The sequence below is a fragment of the Hemibagrus wyckioides genome, unplaced genomic scaffold (assembly GCF_019097595.1).
Source record: "Hemibagrus wyckioides isolate EC202008001 unplaced genomic scaffold, SWU_Hwy_1.0 Contig13, whole genome shotgun sequence".
NCBI lineage: Eukaryota > Metazoa > Chordata > Actinopteri > Siluriformes > Bagridae > Hemibagrus > Hemibagrus wyckioides.
Window position 1 is genome coordinate 406,240 of NW_026690773.1, and position 17,063 is coordinate 423,302.

Consider the following 17,063-nt stretch of genomic DNA (forward strand, 5'->3'; position numbering starts at 1 on the left):
AGGTAGATAAACTGCTTAAACTCAATAATTTACATTCCTTTAAATCAGGAACCCTGCTAGTTTTTGACTCTCACAATTTTCAAGTGAAATAAACTCACACAGCAGAATAAACTTATGAACAGGATATTATTGTACATCTCTCCACTATAGATAGTCTTTTTGGAGTCCTAATTTACTAAAAAAAATCAAATGTACATTAAATAATTGCTTAAATTGACTGTTGTTAGTTTTTAAATGCATTATCATACTAAATATTTTACAGTAATTCATTACATACAACAGTCTGCCATAAGATCAGCAAACTTCCATGTATTTATTTTATTTTGCTCTCTTTTGGTCCTCATCATGAGGAGACTCTTGCAGAAGACTGAACAGGAGTTGTTTGTTCTCTGATATAACTGAGGATAGCTAGCTAGCAAGCTAACATTAGCTATGTCTGTTTATAACAGTAGCTTGCAGAGTCAAATGCTGCACTCATACAGTAGTTCAGAATTATCAGCTAACAAAAACACAAAACCTCTTGTTACCTATACAGCCTGAATACAAGTATAGCTTTTCTATTTCAATTTCTACTCCAAATAAAATAGAAAAAACTTGGAAATGTATTTAGTTTTAAAAAGTTAGTATCAAAGGTTAAAGTATTGTCAGATATTGTCATTTTTTGTTAGATTCCTGAGACACAGCCCTGACCTCTAACTCCAAAAGATATGTTTAAGAGGTGAAGTCAGATGCAGTGGGTTGATCAGCAACAGTGGAATAGTTCTGTGTTGTATTAGTGACTCAGTTCACTGTCACTGATACTGTGAAGTGATGATCTGTGTAAAATTATGCTCCAACAGCATCACTTCCTGGGTGTGTCCTTCTAGAGACGTGTAAAGTTCAGCACATACAGCACTATTATACAGAATCCTCACAGAGCTGTGTTCAGAAATGGATCAACTATACAACTTACTGTACATAGTGAGATACATACCACTGATTCTCACTCTAGTTACAGGTAATTTATTTTTATCAATTTATTAACAGACCTCATTATTACAATAATATTTAATCAATTAATTCAGTGCACTAATTAATGACCATGTTTTCTATTATTCATCTAGTCATTTATTGATTTTTTAAGTCAATATTTGGTTTAAAAAAACTATTCCACTAACATATTTTTTTATATTCTTTTCACACCAGGCAGTTTTGCAAATAAAATTGGACCAACAGATGAAGATGCCAACATTGTCAGGAAAGAAACAGAGACTGTTACTCTGAAATGTTCATATGAGACAAGCAGTGAAGACATTTATCTTTACTGGTACAAACAATATCCTAACAGCGCACCACAGTTTTTACTGTATAAAGGCGCAAGGTCAAGATCTGACCAGAGCACTCCTGATGATCATCGATTAGAGACAAAAACAAGCAGAGACTCTACTGAACTCACTATCAGAGGTCTAAAGCTCTCAGATTCTGCACTCTATCTTTGTGCTCTGCAGCACAGTGACACAGAGTCAGTGAAAGGCTTTACAAAAACAGTAAAATGGTACATATAAAGTTTCTAAAACCACAGAAGATGAAAGAGACTCAATTTAACAACTTGTTGGTAAACCTCAGCCACAAACAACATTTGTGAAAACATATGCAGCTGGAGGGAACAGCAAACAAAGAATACTGAGCAATTAACACAACTTCACAACCAGTAACCTGAAAATTAAATTTACAAATCTACATCTGCCAGGCGATATTTAACATATTTAATTTATAAAATATGTTCAGGAAAAAGGTACTGAAGCATCCAGGTCCTCAAACCAGACTGTGTAACAATTTCTTACCTCAAGCCATCAGACTCCTCAATACCCAGAGACTGGACTGACACACACACACACACACACACACAAACACACACACAAACACACAAACACACACACAAACACACACACACACACACACACACACACACAAACACACACACACATACACACACACACACACACACACACAAACACACACAAACACACAAACACAAATGCACATAAACACACACACACACACACAAAATTCTTCAAATGAGAGACAAAAATTCTTTGTGCAATTGTAACCTTTATTATCTCTAATATAAAGGTACGACAAAACTACAAAAACACACACAAAAGATCATGAAGTTGCATGTTCACCTCAAAAGCATATTTGAGTTATTATAAATCCAAGTATGAAAGATTGAGAACAGAGAATATAACCGCCAACACCGCTAAAAATGTGGAAGATAATTAGTGCGCTGTCTATTAGCTTGATGCTAACATATAATGGGAATTGCCATAGACAAGTTAACGGAAATTAGCATTGGCATCACGACCAAATAACATGTAAAAACATGAGAGTGTAAATCAACTATTTACCTTTACAAACTCAACAATGAACTCAAGATGTTGTCATACTTTCAGGCATTTGTTTTTACTCTTTAAAATAACTTTACAACTCTGTAGTTGTGTACTGCTGCCAGTTTATTGTGTCTGTAACTCTTCACTGTTCACATATATCACTCAGATTCCTAACTGCTCACACTATTTCTCACAACAGAAAATGTCTGAGAACAGAAAATATCAAGAAATAGCAACACTTCCAATAATTCACAGTGAATACAATTATCTGGCTTCAAAGTGCTGTTTATAACATATAGAGGGCAAGTGTTTCAATGCAAAGGAGTGTGGAGAGAGAGAGAGAGAGAGAGAGAGAGAGAGAGAGAGAGAGAATAGATTCTTATAACCACCAGAAAGAAAAGAGATGTGAGTTGTGGTTGCTTCAGTAAATTAATCAGGATAATCATATTTTCATAAACATTCTGTGTAGCATAAAAACGAGTTGACTTTAAACCGGGCATTTTCTCTCAGCAATGTATGACAAGCAGACTCTGGATGCTAGTTTAATGTTAGACTTAATATGATCATAACTCAGTGGTTTTCATATCAGAGGACAGATGAGGTGGACAGTTATGATGCATGGAATGATGTGATTGAATGGATAGATGGAGAACAATGAAAAATCTTCTTTGTATATATATAAATTTATGTTTGTGAGACTGTGTGAGAATCTTGCATCCTGTGTACCAAAAAAGTAATGTATCTATTGTGTTATCAATTTCCCATCCTTTTGGATTACAGCAGTAACGAATTACAGATGTTTATTCCTACCCTGGTGTAATACAGTGTTGGAGACATAAAAATGATTTACCTTAGGTATTTGTGCTGCACAGAAAATAAGCACAAGGAATGTAAATATTTTAATTTATTCATTAACTAAGGGTGGTGGTTTATGCATGAAAGACAATTATTAAAGTAATCACCAACATCTTCATATAAGTACATATTAATTTTACTGCTGTCTATCTGCACCTGATATTACACAATAATGCTGTAACACACACAGTTCATAAAAGCTTTCTGCTTTTTCTATTCTAAACCCCTGAGGTTTGGTGGATGTGTCTCTGACAGACGTCCTGTTAAACAAGTCATTTATTTTACATTTTCAGGTACAGCAGTCAGTTTAAAATAAAAGTTTCTTTAAAAGAGGAAATTGAGTCTCATATTATTTACATTTTTTTCACACACAAAACATTAATGTTGAATATTTTTGACTTTATAAAATGATTTTCTCAAGTCTTGGTGATCGGCTCCTATTAAACAATAAAGAAAGTAAGACATCTTTTTATATACACAGTTCAGTAGCCTACTATTCTTTTTGGCCGAATTTATTATTATAATCAACTTCATTATTTCCTGCATTTTGTATCACCATAGTCTCTAAATGTATGTAAATGCAGGAAATGGGATTCAAATCAAAAACATTTTCCCCCATTTTGTGCCCCCCCCCCTTCTCAAATCCAAGTTACACCCTTGATGCAAAAACATTTCTACAGATTTATATAAACAGTATACAGAACAGTACAGTTATCATGAATATGCATAAATACAAGTAGGTGGAGCTAGAGGTGGAGATGTACATCAAATAGTAACACTGACATTCATTTCTAAAGCTAGAGGTTTGAACTGAACACTCAGGAAAACAATGTTGTTCCTCTTCGTGGTGTTTTTCACTCTTGCTGATGTTGGTAAGTCATATACACTGCACACAAAATATTATTTTTTCTAATTAAGAAGACACAATTTTCCATGTGAAATGTGTCATTTATGATTAAAATATCACAATATTGTTGTAATGTTTTTATAGCAGAGGCTGCTGACAATAACATTAAACCAGATCAAACCAATGTATTTTCAATGGAAGGCAGCAACATCTCACTGTCCTGCACATATACTGGATCAGTTAACAGTCTCCACTGGTATCGACAAAAACCTGGATCAAGACCTGAGTTTCTGCTGCTAACTGATGAAAGCGGTATACTTTTCATACAGGCTCAGCCACCTTATCCAGGATTGTCCATAAAACAAACTAAAACGAGTAAGAAAGTGGATCTGATCATCTCCTCTGCTGCTGTATCAGACTCTGCTCTATACTACTGTGCTCTGGAGCCCACAGTGACAGGAAATCCAGCTGCACTGTACAAAAACTTTCACACAGTTTTGTTATATTGAAAGAAGTTTTGCCAATGCTTTAGAGAAAGTTACATGCCCTTTTGGGGGATTCTATCTTTCTCTCTACTGATCAGGGTCATGGTTGATATGGAGTCTGTCCCACACATGAGGTAGGAAACACCCTGAATGGGATGTCAGTCCTTTGCAGAGCTCCATACACAAACCCTTTCACATACTTATTTACACATAGTGAATTTATTAGTAAATTTACTACTGTCATGTTTTTTGGAGGTGATGCAAAACTGCACACAAACTGACAGTAACCTGAACTCATCATCAAACTGGGGATCCTGAAGCTGTGATGCAGCAACACTACCTGCTGTGTCACTGTACTATCACACTGTTAAAATCCTTCTGCTTAAAGTGTTTTCTTGTAGTGTGGTGTTGTGTCATTGTTATTATAAAGAACGATTTCTACCCTCATGGTACAATTCCATATTGACTGATAACAAGTGCACTAAAGACAAGGCTCAGGTCAATCCTCATAGCAGAATTCCACAATGCCAGTGGATTCATGATCCTCTCTGTTCTGACTGGAGTAATTACACTGCAGATGTCTTGTAATTGAAATTTAAATATAAGGTATGTTTATATATTTATATATAAACTATTTGATCCCCTGCTGATTTTGTACGTTTGCCCACTGACAAAGAAATGATCAGTCTGTAATTTAATGGTAGGTTTATCTGAACAGTGAGAGACAGAATAACAACAAAAAAATCCAGAAAAACACATTTTAAAAAAGTTATACATTGATTTGCATTTTATTGAGTGAAATAAGTATTTGACCCCTTTGCAAAACATGACTTAGTACTTGGTGGCAAACCCTTGTTGGCAATCACAGACGTCAGACATTTCTTGTAGTTGGCCACCAGGTTTGCACACATCTCACATCTCAAGGAATTTGGGCCCACTCCTCTTTGCAGATCCCCTCCAAGTCATTAAGGTTTTGTGGCTGACCCTTCAGCTCCCTCCACAGATTTTCTATGGGATTAAGGTCTGGAGACTGGCTAGGCCACTACAGGACCTTAACGTGCTTCTTTTTGAACCACTCCTTTGTTGCCTTGGCCGTGTGTTTTGGGTCATTGTCAGGATGAAATATCCATCCACGACCCATTTTCAATGCTCTGGCTGAGGGAAGGAGGTTCTCATCCAAGATTTAACGGTACATGGCCCCGTCCATCGTCCCTTTGATGTGGTGCAGTTGTCCTGTCACCTGGGGATGGTGTACTTGGGGTCATAGGCAGCATTCCTCCTCCTCCAAACACGGCGAGTTGAGTTGATGCCAAAGAGCTGGATTTTGGTCTCATTTGACCACAACACTTTCACCCAGTTCTCCTCTGAATCATTCAGATGTTCAGATGTTCACCAATTGTTTTCTTGGTGACTATGGTCCCAGCTGCCTTGAGATCATTGACAAAATCCTCCAGTGTAATTCTGGGCTGATTCCTCGCTGTTCTCATGATCATTGAAACTCCATGAGGTGAGATCTTGCATGGAGCCCCAGACCAAGGAAGATTGACAGTCCTTTTGTGTTTCTTCCATTTGGGAATAATTGCACCAACTGTTGTCACCTTCTCACCAAGCTGCTTGGCGATGGTCTTGTAGCTCATTCTAGCCTTGAGTAGGTCTACAGTCTTGTCCCTGACATCCATGGACAGCTCTTTGGTCTTTGCCATGATGGAGAGTTTGGAATCTGATTGATTGCTTCCTTCGGTGGACAGGTGTCTTTCATACAGTTAATGAGCTGAGATTAAGAGCACTCCCCGAGAGTGCTCCTACTGTAATCTCACTTCCTTACCTGTATAAAAGACATCTGGGAGCCAGAAATCTTTCTGATTGATAGGGGATCAAATATTTATTTCACTCATTAAAATGCAAATCAATGTATAACTTTTCTGAAATGCGTTTTTCTGGATTTTTTTGTTGTTATTCTGCCTCTCACTGTTCAAATACCATTAAAATTACAGACTGATCATTTCTTTGTCAGTGGGCAAATGTACAAAATCAGCAGGGGATCAAATAATTTTTTTAAAATGTTGATTTTCAACTCAACTCAAATACATGAAATTAATTTCTCACTTATATACAAATCCCTTTTAAAGAGTATCAGAAACTTTGAGTCATTCACTACAGTGTGAAATGAAAATGTCAAAATAACAAAATACAGATAACCTTCAAGACCCAACCTGTCAGGATCATAGTCTGAAATTCTAATTGTAAAGGATCAAACACCATTTTACACATATTAGTGGATTTGTTTACTTGGAATAGCATAATAGTTTCAGTTTTTGATTTGATTTGTGCTATATGGCGACGTTTTAAATGTGTTCAGGAGGAATTCACCAAATGTTTTCGGGTTTCTTCAGGTTAATCTAAGGGATTTCTGCCTTTTTATTCTTAGTAGAGGAAAATAGGTTTAAACTTTAATTCATGATAAAGGCACATGGTCACTTTTTGTTTATATATGTTTAACAATGCTTTTATGAATCACTGTGTTTGATAGTGATGTGTCGTTCATGAAAGATTCATTCATTTTGAATGAATCTGTAATATGATTCGGGAGTGATTCGTTCATTTTGTATTGACCGCGCATGCGCAAGATCCTATCTGGGTCTGTGCTGGGAAACTTGTTCGTCACGTGACAGCCTCATAGGCTACGGCTCTGCAGTCAGTACCGTCTTTGGGTCGGATTCGTTCGTTCCTTCATCACACTTCCTGGCTCAGTATCTTACAGTCCATAATATTAATGTAATATTGTATAATATTTAGGAATGATCATAAAATTATCAAAACTTCCGCGGATTTCTGCAGGACTTGAAGAGCTGGACACTGGGTGAGATCGCCTGTGCTGTGTGTCTGTCAGTGTGTGTGTGTGTGTGTGTGTCTAAATAGTGCCTTTTGCACTTTTGTTTTGGGTTTTCTGTTTGTTAATGTATTAGTTATCACACTATGCATTTTGGGCTGGTATTTTATTTTATTTCATTTTTAAATGGACGGGTTTTAAGCTGTAGCTGGGCTGGAAATCTTAGGTCCAATCCGGAAATCACTGGTTACTATGGTTACCGTGTCCTGCGGGGAGAAAGAGCTTCTGATTAAACCCTTAACACCACTCTAGCAACATAGTATGACGGATACACGGCACATCAACACACACATTAGCCATGATATTATCATAGATCTACGGTGTAAATGAAAGGCAGAAATACATTCAACACAATGTCCAACCATTGGCCTACCCCCCATTTGGTTGTTAACAGTCCCTGTCGAATCCTGTTGCAGCATGCTACCCCCACTCGACTGAACATTCTCTGTGTGTCCTGCTCTGTCATCGGTTCAGCGGGATTATCCATGAGAGGCGTGCTGTTCGTGCCACTGGAATTTTCAGTTTCCTCTGCTAAGAGACAAGACAGATTCAGGTGAAGTCCAGTTCCATCAGCTTCCAGGCTTAGGGCAGGAACTTCCTAAGGTTACCAACCGTCCGAGTCTTTAAATACCCAGCTGTTCTCCAAGGGTTGCAGAGAATGGTAGGGTTTGGGCTTGTCATGATGAACGACCTTTACTTTGGTCCTAGGATTTCTTTGGATTCAGTACACTAGGTTGTCAAGATGTCCCAAGATAAAGTAAGGGCCATCGTAGTTGGGGAGAAACTTCCTGATCTTGTTTTTCACTTGCTTGGTTCTTTTGACAAGATACCACACTGCATCACCGACCTTGTAGCATGTTCTGGTCACTCGCTTATCATACTGTTTAGCACGCTCCACAGATTGGCCTTGTGCATTCCTCGCCACCTGATTTGCAAACTCCAAACTTTCTCTCATCTGAATCACATATTGTGGGACTGATTCAGTCACTGTGTTGCTTAGGGGCTTCCCTGTGATGAGGTCGATGGGCTCCATTATCTCCTGGCTGAAAAGCATCATGTTTGGGGTAAGCCCAGTCGAGCTGTGTTTGGTCACTCTGTAAGCCATTACAGCATAAGGAACCATAAGGTCCCACTCCCAATGACATCGCACGGAGGTCGTGGCTAGGATTTTCTGTAGAGTGGCATTAAGCGCTCTGCGCTCTAGACTGTTGAGTCGTCCGTGGGCATAACCAAAAAGATTAAGCATATCGCCTATAGACTCAATGAATTTGTGTTAAGGTGCCCATTGATGGCCAAGAACATATTCCAAACACCTCCACCATCTACAAGGACTGTCTCCACATTTAAAAAATTCCCTTGATCATTATACCAGCTCTACTCACAGGGACTCACTAAATAAAAGTATTAGCAACGACAACAATGTAATCCAGGGTAAGACCTACCTTTGTCCTCCGACAGCCTCACTTATCTGTGGAATGGATTAAACAACGTGGTGAATTTACAAAGATGGGTAAATTGTGGCCTTGAAGGGATGCTCTTGGATAGCAAAGATGCTCAAATAGGCTTTGGCTTTCAAGGGGCGACTGATTTGTGTTAAGGTGCCCAGAGTCTGCTATGAACAAATTCCACACACCCTGCACCAACAAGGACTGTCTTCACAGTAATATGTTACCCTGATCATTATGCCACGTTCTACCAGCAGGGACTGTTTTCATTGTAACAAATAATTCCCACACCAGTAGACCACCTAGACCAGTTGACACTCTTTTCATTGGGACCAAGCAGAGTGCGTTAGAGAATTTTATTGCGGATCAGACGGCCCCCTGGACGAATCCGCATACCGCTGCCTGAATCCGCGCTGATTCAGGTATCCTTAACTGGTTAACAGTTTACAACATTAAAAGTTGTCTGGAAATGACCAAGCCTACAAACGATATCATGTGTAGATAATCCCATCGCAGTAGGAAACTGCAGATTGACTTTTAATCTATGCACCCCTTGGTCCAATATTAAAATGACAGGTTTAAAATGCTTTGAAAGGGCAACCTGTTGTCAGATGCTAGTACTTACCTGTGGGGGGTATAGCTCAGTGGCAGAGCATTTGACTGCAGATCAAGAGGTCCCTGGTTCAAATCCCAGGTGCCCCCTGATGGATTTGCTTTGCAGTACCTTTAAATTGCTCAACCTGTCCATCTGACTGAGGTCAGAAAGGTGTTCGGTGGGTTTTGTCAATGTCTAGCAACTCACACATGCTCTGGAAGACCTCTGATTCAAAAATTGGTGCCTTGGTCACTATGGAGTGTAAGTGGTGCCCCATAATGGCAGACCCGTGTGCGATACCAAATGTGAAACATCTTCTCGCATTTCGTACCAACAATACCTGGTCCACAACCAAGACAATGTTCACTCCACACCGAAATGTCCACCCACTGGCTCCTCGTGCATCTGGCGCATTACATCTTCCTGGAAAACTCGCGGCAGGATTATCTGGGGATAAAACTCAGGGCCCTCATTCAGGTACAGTCTTTGCCACTGGCTTCAGTAGGCTTTTGTTGCTGGGCCATAGGGGGACACATTCTCCCAGGAAGGTCATTCATTGGCTTCCTCCATCCACCTCTTGATGGGAGCAATTTCCGGATCGGCTGTCTGAGCAGAACGCAGTTCCCTTGTTGTACTTGAGAAAGCACAGGTCTGATTCCGAAATTGCTAGCATCTGTGTCCAGAACAAGATCACCAATGTCCATAGGGTAGCCAAGGATGGGGGTGGGTAGTGAGCAGCTTCTTTAACTCATCAAATGCCTGTTGGCTCTCAGGGGTCCAGTGAAATTGGGCATGTTTCCTCAACAGGTTGTGAAGGGGCTTTGCAACTGCAGCAAAATCTTTGACACAACCGCCTGTAGTAGCATGCAAGACCCACAAACTGTTGAACTTTGTGAACACTCACAAGGCTGTGGCCATTCTCGAATTTCCTGCACCTTCTCTGGGTCGGCGGCTATACCATGCTCTGAGATGATGTGGCCAAGGTAGACTACCTGGCAGCAGAAGAGACAGCATTTTGCAGGTTTCAGCTTCAGGTTCGCTTGGCGCAGCCTTTTGAACACCTGTCTATCCTTACATTAGAGCGAGCAGAAAATAAAACAGGATGGCAAGAGAACATGTTACCGCTGCAGAAAGAGTGGTCATCCGGCACAAGAATGCTGGTTCAAAGACAAAGACTGCAGAAACTGGTTGGAAGAAAGGGACACGTTGAGCATGCATGTCAAAGCAAAAAGCTGACCATAAATGAGAAAGTAAAGCCAACTAAACAGGTGGAACAAAAAGAAGGATATGTCAGGAAATTTAAAAAGAAACACATCAATCAAGTAGAAAATACAGGGAAACAAGAGGATGAATCTGAAGAAAATGACTTCTCACACATAATGTCTGTGTCTTCAAATTCTGATGGCTACTGGGTGACGCCACTGTTAAATGGGGAGGCCGTCCCTATGCAGGTGGACACAGGAGCAGCTGTATCACTCGTGACTGAGTCAACTTACAGAGAGAAGTGGCCATACCTCCATCCCAAGGAAGCAAAGCTGACTCTGAAATCATACACAGGAGAGCTTGTGCCTCTTTTAGGGGTGGTGGATGTAACTGTGAAGCTGAACAGCCAGAAGGTAAAATTACCACTATATATTGTGAAAGGTAGTAGTCACATTTGATGGGCCGAGCATGGCTAGAGAAAATAAAGTTAAATTGGCAAGAAGTGCACTTAGTAGCGAAAGAGTCTACCAGCTTACAAAACATCCTGAGGAAGCATGCAGAGGTGTTCGGAGATGAGCTGGGGAACATGAAAGACATCATTGTAAAGCTGGCCATTAAACCCGACAGTAAACCTAAGTGCCTTAAAGCCCGCCCTGTTCCCTATGCAACTAAGCCTAAGGTGGAAACAGAACTGGACCGCCTGGAGAACACTGGAGTACTGAAGAAAGTGGGCATCAGTGAGTGGGCCACACCTATTGTTCCTGCATTAAAAAGGATGGAACGGTCAGAATTTTTGGCAATTTCAAGGTTACGATAAACCCTGTTTTAACTGTGGAACAGTACCCCTTGCCGTTAATTGAAGATCTTTTTGCTGGATTAGCGGGCGGCCAGAAATTCAGCAAAATAGACTTGTGTCATGCTTACCTTCAAATGCAGGTTGATCCTGCTTCCCAAGAGCTGTTGACCATCGTGACACACAAGGGCCTATATAGATATCAGCGGCTACCTTTTGGAATAACTTCGGCTCCAGCATTGTTTCAACGTGCCATGGACCAGATCCTGAGTGGCCTAAATGGAGTATAGTGTTATCTGGATGACCTGTTAATCAAGGGAAAGATGATGAGGATCATCTCCATAACCTAAATACAACGCTACAGCGGCTAAAAGAGCATGGTCTCCGGGTAAAGAAAGACAAATGTGAATTTTTCAAACCCACCGAATATCTTGGACACGTAATTGACAGCGCTGGTCTCCATAAAGCTCCATCTAAGGTAAAAGCTATTATGGATGCACCGTCCCCAAAGAATGTGTGCCAGCTGAGCTCATTCCTGGGACTACTGACATACTACGCAAAGTTCATGCCAAACCTGGCCAGCAGGCTTCGTCCCCTACACGAACTGTTGAACTAGTCCCAACAATGGAAATGGTCCGACAGATGTGAGAAGGCATTCAGGGATGTGAAATGTGTATTAACATAGTCCAAGGCCCTCACACATTATAACCCTTCTATACCAATGCCATCCGGTGAAGAAAGACCAGTTGCTTTTGCGTCAAGGACCCTGAACTCAGCAGAGAGCAATTATGCCCAAATTGAATGAGAAGCTTTAGCGATCATATTTGGTGTCAAGAAATTTCATCAATACTTGTCCTGGCGCAGATTCACTCTACTTGCTGACCACCGACCACTTACCTCTATCTTTGGCCCTCAAACTGTCATTCCCTCACTGGCGGCAAATCGCATGCAGCGCTGGGTTCTGTTCCTGTCGGTACATCAATACGACATCAAATACAGGAGATCTGAGCAGCACTGCAACACAGATGGACTGTCCAGGCTGCCCCTGCCGGACACACCATCAGAAGGTGGTCAAGCTGACATCTTTTACTTCAAAGAAGTTCAAAGTGCACCTGTCACGGCGGCTCAAGTGAAACGATTCACCAGAACTGACCCAGTTTTGTCAGAAGTTTTGACCTGGATCTCTCAAGGCAAGAGAGGAGAGATGACAGAAAAATTAAAACCTTATCTGGTTCGGCAAAATGAACTAACTGTACAGTCTGGCTGCTTACTATGGGGTTATCGTGTTGTTATACCCCTGACTTTGAGGAACATTTTGCTGAAGGAACTTCATGCAGGACATGCGGGAGTAGTGAGGATGAAGGAGATGGCACGCAGCTACTTCTGGTGGCCTGGGATAGATGCAGAGATTGAAGAGGAAGCAAAGGGAAGTCCAGATTTCCAAAATGTAAGAAACATGCCACAGATGGCCCCATTGTACCCATGGGACTTCCCAGAGGAGCCATGGCAAAGAATACATATAGATTTTGCAGGTCCAATAGAGAGTCACATGTTTCTAGTGATTGTCGATGCTCACAGCAAATGGCCGGAGGTAGCAGTTATGAACAGCACATCCTCTGAGAAAACCACTGAAGAGCTTAGATCCACATTCAGTCATTTCGGACTACCTCAGCAGCTTGTAAGTGATAATGGCCCTCAACTGGTGTCAGAAGAGTTTCAGTCCTTCCTGTGTGTGAATGGGATTCAACACATAAGATCTGCACCGTATCATCCATCCACCAATGGCCTGGCAGAATGTTTTGTTCAGATTCTGAAGAAGGCCCTAAAGACATCTCAGGGTAAGGGTTCCCTAAATCAGCACTTGAACACTTTTCTGTTCTCTTACAGGAACACTCCCCATGCAGTCACGAAAGTCTCCCCAGCTACAGCACTGTTGAAATGACAACTGCGCAACAGACTGGATCTGTTGAGACCAAAAGGAACCAAACAGGTGGTCCTGTTACAGCAGCGTAGGCAGCTGGAGAGACGACGTAAGTCAAAATTTAGGAGTTTCAGCAGAGGTGACAGCATACTTGCTCTTAATTACGGGAAGGGAGAAAAGTGGGTACCTGCAAACATTCTTGCACAGACTGGCCCTGTTTCATACATTGTTGAAACTAAGGACAATCAGACATGGAGGAGACACGTTGACCAGTTATTGTTTTCAGCAATCTCCAGTGATAATCCCAGTGAATGGGAATTTCAACAACAACACACGTCTCACATTGACTCTGGTAGGGATGTAGTACTAGAAATCTTGCCCGCACCACTTTCCAATAAAAGTCAGATAGCTGTTCCCTCCGAGAATATATCTCCTACACCAGTGACAACAGACACTGTTGTAACAACACCTCCCGTGTCTGATCTTCATCGTTATCCGACCAGAGTGTGGAAACCACCACAAAGATTAGATCTCTAGTTAGTGGTTGACCCACAATGTTGGGGCAGAATAATCCCCAGGGTTCAATCAGGGAAACAAGGCAGTCTACCGTCTTTCCCCTAGTGTTAGAAGTTTTATATATATATGTTTAAAAAAAATGTATTTGTTGAGGTTGATGTTTAAAGTAAAAGGGAAGGAGTATGTTGTGTATTGCTATCAAAATTTTGCACAGTTTGGCCTTACGGCACTCCGTATTGATTCTCTGTTTTATTACATATGCGCAGTAGGTGTAAACAATGTTTTCCCCTCTTGTATCCGGTGCATAAGCAGTAAAGTTGTGTTATAGAAAAACTCCTGTCAGTCTCATCATTAAAAACAGTACATGGTCACTTTGTGCAGACGCAACAATTTACATGTATAAAAACAAACTAAGATTTGTCGTCAACAATTCACAACATTCAGAAGTGTCTAAATCAAGAGGTGTAGTATAATCTAGTGAAGAATATTTTCTAAGTTATCATAAAATAACATTGTCAATCATTCAGTGTGATGCAGTAATTACAACTAAAACATTACATCTAAAAAACCCTGGCATCACTCTGCCCCCTGGTGAGACATATTCTGATCAACAGTGTCAGCTGCAGGAAGTGTGGAGCTCCACAGGCTATGACAGTAAACTCCTTCAGCTTTATCTTTCAGCAGATTACCATCTCTATCATGCTGATCTTTAATCTTTTACTGTTAATGCTTCTTCTAGGTATGTTCATCTTAATATTAGTTCTTATGACCAAGCTGGGACATGAAGTGTGAGAAATAGCACAGGGTTATATATATAGGAGGTAGAACAGAACAGTTGACATGACTCTGACTAAGTAAAAGTGGGTGGAGCTAGATGCGGTAAGATACAGTTTAGAAAGGAATAAGAGCAAGAATCAAGGGGAAGTTGTACAGGACATTGGTGAGACCGGCCATGCTGTATGTTTTAGAGGCAGTGTCACTGAGGAAGAGACAGGAGTCAGAGCTGGAAGTAGCAGAGCTGAAGATGTTGAGGTTCTCTTTGGCAGTGACACGGTTGGACAGGATTAGGAACGAGTACATCAGAGGGACAGCTCATGTTGGATATTTGGGGGACAAAGTTAGGGAGGCCAGATTAAGATGGTTTGGACATGTCCAGAGGAGGGAGAGTGAGTATATTGGTAGGAGAATGTTGGACATAGAGCTGCCAGGCAGGAGGCAAAGAGGAAGGCCAAAGAGGAGGTATATGGATGTAATAAAGGAGGATATGAAGCTAGTAGGTGCAAGTGTTGAGGATGTAGAAGATAGGGATAGGTGGAGAGAGATGATTCACTGTGGAGACCCCTGAAGGGAAAAGCCGAAAGAAGAAGAAGAGGTTTCAAATTTTATCTTCTGATTAATAATCAAGTATTTAAGTAAATCTAAAGTTTTGTGTGTTTACTTCCCTGTTAGGACAGGATGTACAACAAGACTTTCTTAATGGCCAATTCAGTGGAGTTGTTAAGTTTTACAGCTACTATCAATATCTGTTTTCTTGTGAGGAAAAAAACATGGAAATGACAAATTCAGCAGTATTTGAAAGAGAAATATATGGGGCCTATGAAGACATAGGTATTTGTATAAATATTTCTTCCATATTCCAAAATCAGTGTCACAGTGCAATCCCAAAAACCACCTACTAAATAAAGGAGAGAGAGAGAGAGAGAGACAGAGAGAGAGAGAGAGAGAGAGAGAGACAGAGAGAGACAGAGAACCAAAAACAAGTGTTGTAACTTTTAATGTAAAAATATCACAGAAAAATTGAGTAAATGGTATGAGTGAATCCATTGCTTCTCAGGGCCACATTGTTTTATTAATACAAAAATATTTCTACAAGCTTTATATAAACAGTATTCAGAACAGCAGATCTGTCATGAATATGCATAAATACAAGTAGGTGGAGCTAGAGGTGGAGATGTACATCAAATAGTAACACTGACATTCATTTCTAAAGCTAGAGGTTTGAACTAAACACTCAGGAAAACAATGTTGTTCCTCTTCGTGGTGTTTTTCACTCTTGCTGATGTTGGTAAGTCATATACACTGCACACAAAATATTATTTTTTCTAATTAAGAAGACACAATTTTCCATGTGAAATGTGTCATTTATGATTAAAATATCACAATATTGTTGTAATGTTTTTATAGCAGAGGCTGCTGACAATAACATTAAACCAGATCAAACCAATGTATTTTCAATGGAAGGCAGCAACATCTCACTGTCCTGCACATATACTGGATCAGTTAACAGACTCCACTGGTATCAACAAAAACCTGGATCAAGACCTGAGTTTCTGCTGCTGACTGATAAAAGCGGTAGTTATGTCACTGAGGCTCAACCACCTCATCCACGATTGTCCATAAAACCAGATATAACGAATAAGAAAGTGGATCTGATCATCTCCTCTGCTGCTGTATCAGACTCTGCTCTATACTACTGTGCTCTGGAGCCCACAGTGACAGGAAATCCAGCTGCACTGTACAAAAACTTTCACACAGTTTTGTTATATTGAAAGAAGTTTTGCCAATGCTTTAGAGAAAGTTACATGTCCTTTTGGGGGATTCTCTCTTTCTCTCTACTGATCAGGGTCATGGTTGATATGGAGTCTGTCCCACACATGAGGTAGGAACACCCTGAATGGGATGTCAGTCCTTTGCAGAGCTCCATACACAAACCCTTTCACATACTTATTTACACATAGTGAATTTATTAGTAAATTTACTACTGTCATGTATTTTGGAGGTGATGCAAAACTGCACACAAACTGACAGTAACCTGAACTCATCATCAAACTGGGGATCCTGAAGCTGTGATGCAGCAACACTACCTGCTGTGTCACTGTGCTATCACACTGTTAAAATCCTTCTGCTTAAAGTGTTTTCTTGTAGTGTGGTGTTGTGTCATTGTTATTATAAAGAACAATTAGTTATTTTAAGTATTATGTATTTTGACAGCCCAACTTTAACAAGTCATGAACATATTTCACCAAGCAATGTTTAAATCTTTTATTTCCTTTATAATCCTGCATAGGCTGTTGTCACTGAACCTTTCATTCTACAAAATTGTAATTGCATGTGATAAGTTTATTGGTGTAATAGGGGTGTTTT

General features: G+C 40.3%; 1 non-coding gene across 1 annotated transcript; it reads left to right on the forward strand.

The window, feature by feature from the left end:
- The first annotated feature begins 9,521 nt into the window (after nucleotides 1–9,521).
- On the forward strand, nucleotides 9,522–9,594 carry trnac-gca (transfer RNA cysteine (anticodon GCA)). Its single transcript has one exon. It is a non-coding gene; the product is annotated as a tRNA-Cys (tRNA).
- Nucleotides 9,595–17,063: the final 7,469 nt, after the last annotated feature.